Source organism: Ochotona curzoniae, unplaced genomic scaffold (genome assembly GCF_017591425.1).
Source record: "Ochotona curzoniae isolate NIBS_2020 unplaced genomic scaffold, NIBS_Ocur_1.0 scaffold_4683, whole genome shotgun sequence".
NCBI lineage: Eukaryota > Metazoa > Chordata > Mammalia > Lagomorpha > Ochotonidae > Ochotona > Ochotona curzoniae.
In genome coordinates this window covers 24,655,606-24,664,837 of record NW_024467121.1, presented here as the reverse complement: position 1 = coordinate 24,664,837, position 9,232 = coordinate 24,655,606, and positions in this window count along the sequence as shown.

Sequence of the window (9,232 nt, the reverse complement as noted above, 5' to 3'; positions counted from 1 at the left end):
AAACCGTCAGTGCTCTTACTTAGGGTGACAGAATTTCAAATAACCTTTTTACTCAGAAGGAGGGAGATGGAGTGACTGATTGTTTTTTTCATATAATGGTTCACCCTCCAAATGCCCATAGTAGCCTGGAATGGGCCAGGCTTAAACCAGGAGACAGCAATTCCATCTGAGTCTCCTACTTCTATTGAACCATGGTTCTACTTTTACAACCTCTTTTAACCTTTATTGCATCCTTTTTTTTTTTTTAAATTTATTTTTATTATTTTTTCATTGGAAAGGCGGATATACAGAGAGGAGAGACAGAGAGGAAGATCTTCCGTCCGATGATTCACTCCCCAAGTGAGCGCAACGGGCCGATACTATGCCGATCCGAAGCCAGGAGCCTCTTCTGGGCCTCCCACACGGGTGCAGGGTCCCAAAGCTTTGGGCTGTCCTCGACTGCTTTCCCAGGCCACAGGCAGGGAGCTGGAAGGGAAGCGGGGCTGCCGGGATTAGAACCGGCGCCCATATGGGATCCCGGGCGTGCAAGGCGAGGACCTTTAACCACTTGCACCACCGCTCCGGGCCCCCTTTATTGCATCCTTAAATGATCTGTCTCCAACATAACCATCTGGGCACGATTGTGTTCCAGTTTATGCTTGGAGAAGGGAGAAATCTAGTCTAAAACAGGCCTTTTAATTCCTTATAGTAGAGGTCAGAACTCTTGTAAGACATGATGGTTCTGTGCTCACAATTTTACTGACTCTGGGTAAAGGGGTACAACTCAACCATGCTATTTTAAAATGTATGTGAAACATGATGCTAAATGAAATAAGCCAGACACAAATGGCATGTATTTAGTGATCCTGCTTAGATGAGGTATCTAGAATAGCAATACTCAAAGTAAGTAGACTGGAAGTACCACAATGAATCACAATTCTCATTACTCTAGGTGTGTTGTTCACTTAGTCATCACAATAATGAAATATGAGATACAGGTCATTTATGAAGTAAAGGGACTCTGACAAAGACTTCATGGTGGATACCAACAGTGTGTGGAGAGGAAGGCTCACACAGTGAAGCAGAGAGAATTGGATAGGGTAAATTTGGCACCTTTTATCCCAATCTTTTCTCGAGAACTTGAGTCACAGAGTATTTAAATTCTGGGAACATGCACCCAGCAGTTTACAAACCTCCCATGTAGTCTCACCTCGTAAAGATTGTACTACTTTCCAGTACCAGTGACCTGGCTACCAAGCCTCTAATCACAATTGCTGGGATCCGTGCAGTAGGTGTGAATAACACCAAGGTATGAAGAGAACAGCTCCCCTGCTTTGCAGGGCCCGGGGGAGCTTCCAGCTGTTTGGCAGGGCCTGGCGGATTTCTCTGACCACCTTGACACAGTTTTCACCCCCTTTCGCATGGACACTCAACCACCCCACTAAGAATCTTGCAATCTATTAGGCATAGTTTGCCCCTGTGAGATGGCTTTTACAACCAACATGAGCTTAAAAGTTAATGTTACTGATAATGTCTTGGTGAGTGGGCCTTTAACTGCACACAGGAGTACAATTAAGCCCATGCTGTTTCCAGACACCTTATTGTGTGCCTACCCATTGCTCTGAAATCTGGCCCAAACATTTAGCATGCTTTCTGGGAAATGGCTTGATTAGAATTTTACAAACTAATGGAAGTGATGGGAGTATGGACTGAAATTGCTATGACAAAAAATATAGCTACTGGGACCCTAAAAGCTATCCTGTTACTGGGACCCTAAAGGCTATCCTGCTATGGCAAAAATATAGTTACTGTGACCTTAACGGTTAGCCTGTCCTTGCAACTCTCAACTCTGTTACTTTAGAACATAGTAAATGTAGTTGCTTTACTGCCTTCATAATTTTTAACTAGAGGAAATATAAGGTGATTTTACTTCCATCATATATACTTTTGATTATTGTTTGATCATTTATGAGGTTGTAGAACCTGCAGTTGTAGAGGGATTTAATGTTTGAAACCTTTTGTCTTAGATTTTTCTCTTTTGATGTATTTCTCTCATTAAGTGATGGATACATTGTAGAATAAGAATTGTAGTAGGAATGTATTACTGAATAAGATGTGTCCTCTACTGAGAAAATGTTGGCTGCAACATCAGAATGGATAATTCCCTGTCTTAAGGTGAAACTATTTGTAGGGTTATCTTTGGAAACATTTACTTGCCCATTGTAGAGTGGAAACCTAAATGGAGTAAACATGGCTCATTGCTAGTTGCAATTCTTTTTGTGGTTGTAACTCTTGCTTAGTTAACAAACTGTGTGAGCCTGCAGGCCTAATGACCTTTGGTGTCAATGCCCCAGTCCCCATAAACCAAGGTCTCAGCCCTTTTCCCATACATAATTCAAGGTAGGGGTCCAGTTGTCACAGGCGGCACCAAGGATGGGACCCAGACTTTAGGGGAGTAGGTGGGGGCTGGCAAGCCGAGATGAGCAAGGAATGTGGGGTCCTCCCTCACTCATCTCTCAAGCTGTTGTAAATTGTGCCCTCCTTTGAGCTATGTCAAAATGCCCTAAAAGAAAACCATGTACTGCTTCTGTATAAATAAAGCAGACAGCTTTCTCGCGTGGTCCACAATGATGTTGGAATTGTAGTGGTCTGTCTCTTTTTTCTTCTTTCTACGCCTATTTCACGCACCCTTCTCGAGCTCCGAACTCAGCTGGAGCTGGACTCCGGCACACGATAGTCTTCTGGGGATATAATTAAGACATAGCCAAGCCATGGCCCTATGGAATTGGAATTCAGCTAACAACTATTAGGCTGTGGCAGTGGGAGCCAGACCTCCTCTTTTTCTGCTGTGTTCTGAGTATTTATTTGTTTCCCAAATTCTTATGTTGCAATCCAGACCTTAAGGTGATGGTATTAACAGGTAGGAAGTTTTCAGGTAAGTGAATAGGTGACACTCCTTTAATTGGATTTGTGTTGATATGAAGGAGGCCCCAGAGAGCTCCCTTGTGCTTTCAACAAGGGAAGGAGGCAGCAAGGAAGCAAATTTCTTGGAAACAGAAAATGGACTCTTGTAGGCACCAAGTCTGCTAGCATCTTTTGGACTTCTCAAGCTCAAACTAGGAAAACAGATTTGTGCTGTTCATAAATCACTCAATTGGGAGTATTTTGTTGTAGTACCCCAGGAGACTATAATCTAGCTTGTTCCTTCTGAATTAGAGCACATATCTAGTCACTTCTGTCACTCACTGAGACAGTCACTAGTTGTCTCCCCAAATCCACCTTTTTTTTTTATCCAAAAAAATCTTGGATTAGATTTTTTTAATGAAACAATTATTAAAATTAGACTTTGTTTTTAAAAAATAATTTCATATAAAAATACATTTCATAGATTTTTTTTCAATTTTAATGATCTGTACATAGTTGATTAGGGTACAAAAGGTCAAGGGCTAGAGGAAAGTGGGTAAGACCACTGTTTCTTTTCTTTTCCTTCCTTTATTTGGGGGAAGGAGGCAGATAAGGAGAGAAGACAAACCCAGCCTCCCAACCATCCCTGGGTCCCTGATGTGGAGGCATGTTTTAAGATTGTGCTCAAGGGTTTATATAGTTCTATAGTTCAACAGTTCTGAATTACTGCCAATCTTACCACTCTAATCATGATGAGATCTCTGCAGAACTCACTGGATGACATAGTCCACCTTAGAGTCTCCAGGTTTTCACTGCCAGCACTTGGTTGGTGTAGTTGATCAATTTGTTCTATCCTCTGTTACGATACCAGGTGCCCTTCGCAGGCTCCATTGTACTGCCATATTCTCCATGTGTATCTGGATATGCTGTCCACTGCACCATCTTCAGTAACTGAGGAGGCCCTGTTCAGACACATGCACTCCATTGTCAGATCACGGGTCCTGCCACTTTCCCCATGTTTTGGAGTTCTAAATCCAGCAGTTTGATTGAGGGCACCCCCAAAGATATTTTGTCTGAGGTAATCCCAGACCTAATTCTTGTGTGTGCTTTGCCAGTACAGGGTGCGAAACTGTCCATCATCCAAATCTGCCTACACACACACTGATAGTTGCAATTGCTGGGTCAGATCTGTCCCTATACCTGTCTTCTACACAAATCAATGGGTGTTGCAGCCCAGCTGATCCTGCCCACCATACACTTGGCCCTCACATAAACCAGTGGGAGCTGCAGCCCAGTCACAGCAATTCACAGTAACCCCCACTGGGCCCACCCCCTGCCCAGGTTCCCATGCTTGCCAGTATGTGCAGCAGACCAATCCAGTCTGTCCCACATCCCATTCTGCATTTTAAAGATACAGTTTTAAGAGCATCACAGTACTTTCCATTCTAAACACCTTGTGGCTTTCTTTCCATTTTTGTAATGACATACTTTCAGTGTACCTTATAATCAAAAACTTATTCATCCACTAAAGAATCCAACAAATAGTAAATATAGAAGCATATGTATACATGTGTGGGCTATAAGCAACAATCAATTATCAACATGCAGATTTGATTCATATGCTTTTTTTAAAATCTATACTAGCTATCACACATCAAAGGAAACATTTGTCTTTCTGGGATTGTCTTAGTTTACTAAGCATAATATTCTCTATTTGCATCCATTTTGTTGTGAAAGACAGGATTTCATTCTTTTTCGTGGCTGAGCAGCGTGTGTGCGTGTGTGTGTGTGTGTGTGTGTGTATCCATTGTATATCTGTACTTACCAGCTGATGAACTTCTGGATTGATTCCATAGCCTCACTCTTATGAGCTGAATTTCTATAGACACAGTTGGGTACAGATAACTTCATCAAATGCCCATTTCACTGTCTGGATAAATTCCCAGGAGTGGATGGCTGTGTCATATGGTAGATCTGTTTTCAGATTTCAGAATCTCCACAGTGTCCTCTAGGATAACTCTACTAGTTCACATTCTGACCAAACATGTATTAGAGTACCTTTCCCCTACTTCCTCACCAGCATTTGTTTTCTGATTTCAGGATGGGAGCCATTCTAACTTGGGTGACATGAAATCTCATTTGTTTTTAGCCAAAGGTTTTATTTTTATTAACAGCAACACAATACTCCTATGATTTCACATCCCATTGCTTTTAAGAGCACATATGTTACAAATAAAGGAACTCTAACCTTTAAAGATTAGTGTTTATCAACACTTTTGTACACATACACAAATATTTTTATATAATGGTATTTGAAATGTTATTCAGATAATTTTAGCATTGTCATGAGTATTAACTAAAAAAGTCCTTTTAAATTTGGTAAAAATTATTTTACAATCTATTTATGTCTGAAATATGCTTCAATGTTATAAAAACATTTACTTTGACCTTTAAAATATGTGTACCGGGAGTGGGCACTGAATGTTTAACTGAGCAAACACAGGATTTGCTTTGAGCTCCAGATTCATTGGAATTTCATGGCAAATACTTAGCTTGGCTTGATCAACACTGCTCAAAGAAAACTAACCATATGAAATGTGCAAATTCAGAGGCTGACAAAATTCTCAAGCTAGTGAGGTAAACAAAACATCAACACCATAAAAACCACAAATTGGATCTTTCTTTCTCTTCCCCAAGATTAGCTGCAAATTCAGAAAGTTCTCTGAGAAGTGTGTCTGATGCACAGCTTTTGACACAGAGACGGTGGGTGGGGCTGGAGTCACCTTGCTAGTTACTCCAATCCGCACTTGGGTGGATTGTCCCTGCCCAAAATTAATTTTGCTTACAGTACTTACAGTACTCATTTGGTTTTTATTTGCGTTTCCCTGGTGGCTAGTGAGCTTGAGCATCTTTCCACCTGTTGGTCATTTGTGTTTTATCCTTTGACAAAAAATTCTGGTTCATTTCCATTTGACCACTTCTTAACTGGATTACTTGTTTTGTCATAGGGTTTTACTGAGCTCCTTATATATTCCAAATGTTAATTCTTTACCAGATACATAGTTTACATATATTTTCTCCTATTCTGTCAGTTTACCCTTCATTTCCATCAGTTTGTTGAATGCTTCCCTGACTATGCAGAAATTTCTTGCCTCAATGCGATGACATTTGTCTATTTTTGCCTTTTATTGTTGGTAGAAATCCATGCTTATGCCCCTGGCTTATATTATTTCCCCCATGATTTTACTAGTAACTTGATGATTTCAGGTCTTAGCTTTAGATCACAGATTTGTTGTGAGTTGAGGTATGGGTTCATTGTGAGGTATGGGTCTTGCTTTATACATCTACATATGGAGATGTAATTTTCTCTTTGTTAAAGAGACTTTCCTTTCTCTAGGGAGCGAGTTTAGCTCATCTGTCAAATCTTTGGTTTCTCTACTGTATTCCACTGGGTGACATGTCTATTCTTGTGCTGGTACTGTACTACCTTGATTACAATTATCCTTTAATATATCTTGAAATCAGTTATTGTGATTACTCCAGCTTTATGTTTATTGTCTAGGTTGCTTTTCAGTTAATTCTTTTCGCAAAGGTTGGTAGAATTCAGCACTGAAGCCATCTGGTCCTGTGTTTGCCTGTTAGGATTTTGTTTTAATTACTGATTCAATCTCTGCCTTTGTTCTTGTTTATTCTTTTAATGTCTTTGATTTTGATAAATTACATGTGTGTCCAGAAACGTATCCATTTCTTCTGAACTCCCCAATTTGTTGGTATGGAGGCATTTGCAGCAATTCATGATGCTTCTGTTTGTATTTGTTGTATCCATTGCAATATCTTCTTCTTCAGCAGCAATTTCATTATTTGGGTCTTCTATCCATTTTATTTTCTCAAAAAAATTAGTTTTTCATTTTGGTTGCATTTTGTATTTTTATTTTAATTTTGTTTTTTTTTTCTCCTGATTTTAGATTTTATTTGCTCATATTTTTTCTAGATTCTTGATGTGTTGTTAGATCTTTTTCTTGATGCCTTTATTATTTTTTGTTGCAGGCACTAATTGCTATAGATTTTCGTGTTTTGTTGTGTTGTCATCTTCATTCATTTCTACAAGTTATTTACCTTTTGATTTATTCTGTGACCCAATGGTCATTCAGGACCATATTGTTCAGACTTTCGGTGCATGTGTATATTTTTAGAATTTCCTAAGTTGTTTATTTACAGCTTTATTTGGGCATAAAACAAATAGTGTAATTTTAAAAGCTTTAAGGTTGAATTTTTTAACATTTGTATTTAATCTATCATGTGTTCTAAAGGCAAGGTCCATGCACTGCAGTTGTGGATGAAATGTTCTACAGGAATCAATTAGGTCTATTTGATCTCTCATGTTGACTACTTCTGTTACTTGTTGATTTGTTTCTCTAGTTGATCTGTTCACTGGTGAAGATGGGGTATTAATGACCCCCATTATTGTTTTTGCAGTTTATGTACCCCCTTAGATTCACTAACATTTACTTTAATAGCCAGGTGCATCTAGATTTACTATAGTTATGCTTCCCTATTGGATTGATCTCTTAAAGATTACATCGCGCCCTGCTTTGATACTTTCAACAGTTTGTTCTTTATGTCTATCTTTTCTGACACTGAAATGGGTGCTTCTGTAGATGTTTTTAAAATTTACATTTGTTTGGAAATGGATTTTTTTTCTTGGAAGCAAAGGTTACCACTCTATCCTTTTTCAGTCTTTGTATATCTTTGGTGAGGTTTGCTTCTTGTAGGCATCATAGAAATGAGTCCTGTTTGATTGATGCATTCAGCTAGCCCGTTAGATTAGTTCTCTGAGCTGATATAGCCTATTTGTCAGCTCTCTGCCAAACCCAGAAATGATTCTTTAAAAAGAAACCTCTTTTTCTGTATGGTAAGAGTGGAAAGAATTCTAAGAACCTAGAGAAGAGTGAAAGGAATCCAATATCATCATCTGCTTTCTATTATCATTGTTCAAGAAATAAACTAATACTGTGTTGAAGCTGTGAAGAGTATTCTAGTATTCTGTGGTTTTTTTTTTTTTTTTTTTTTTTTTTTTTTTTTGCTATGCAAGCTTATGTTGTTTAACTTGTTTACCTGACCTTGGGTAGAGTTGTTTCCAATATCATTGGTTCCAAGAGAGGAGGCAGATCTCCAATTCTTATTACAAAAGCATTGCTATGATAAGAGAGTCTTCCATTCCCTCTCAAAAAAGCCAATAGAAATCTTTTTTTGAAACACATTTAAATTTCTTTTTATCAGAACATGTCCAGCAATAGATTTTATTATTTTTTTTATTTATTATTATTTTTTAAATTTTGACAATCTTTACATAGATAGTTTGGGTAAAAAGGGTCAAGGGCTACAGGAAAGTGGGTAAGACTATTACTTCCATATTGTTTCCTTCATGTATCTGAGGTAAAGGGGGATATTGAGGGAGAAGCCCCACCCGGTTTCCCACCCACCTGCATGTGGGGCGTGCTCTGAGATATACGCTCAGGTGGCTTAAATAGTTCACCAGTATTGAATCGCTGCCAATCTCGCCCCTCCAAACACGATGAGGTTGTTGAAAAATCCACTGATTAACATTGTCCATCATAGCGTCTCTATTTGCCTGGTATTTTGTTGTCAACCTACAGCTGAGGTGGTTGATTAACTTGTTCCATCTTCTGTCCTTTCATGGTTAGGGTTCTGAGTCTGGCATTTCAATTGGGGAGATTGCCAAAGAAACTTTGTCTGAGGTGTTCCCAGGCCAGATTCTTGTATGAACCAGCAAGTACAGGGCCCAGCACAGTCCATTGCCTCGAGCAGCTGGTGGTTGCAATTGCTGGGTTGGTTCTGTTTTCAGCCCCACCTTCTACTGGAACCAATGGGTGTTGCAGTCCAGCCTGGTTCTGAACAGCACATACTCGGCCCTAGCATAAACCAGTGGGAGCTGCAGCCTAGTAGGAGCGACCCGCAATGACCCCCGCCAGGCCCATCCCTTACCCTGGTTTGCCAGTATGTGTAGCAGACCAGTCCAGTCTGTCCTAGCAATAGATTTTAGCAGCCATTATATAGTAAGCTATTAAAATAACATGTGTGAACACTGGCTCAGTTCCATCAAGAAAAAAAAAAGTGCTGTGGCATGTCATACTGTAAAATTACAGCATGTTTGAGAAACTAAAATTATCCACAAACTACAGCATTTCAACATTAAAGTATGTGTAGTACTTCAGCATGTGTATAAAGATCTGTTATAATGAAATTTTTATATTACAACAGTTTTTGAATTTTAGAATATCATGTATATAAGAGGATATTTACATAACATATATAATTGGACAATTTA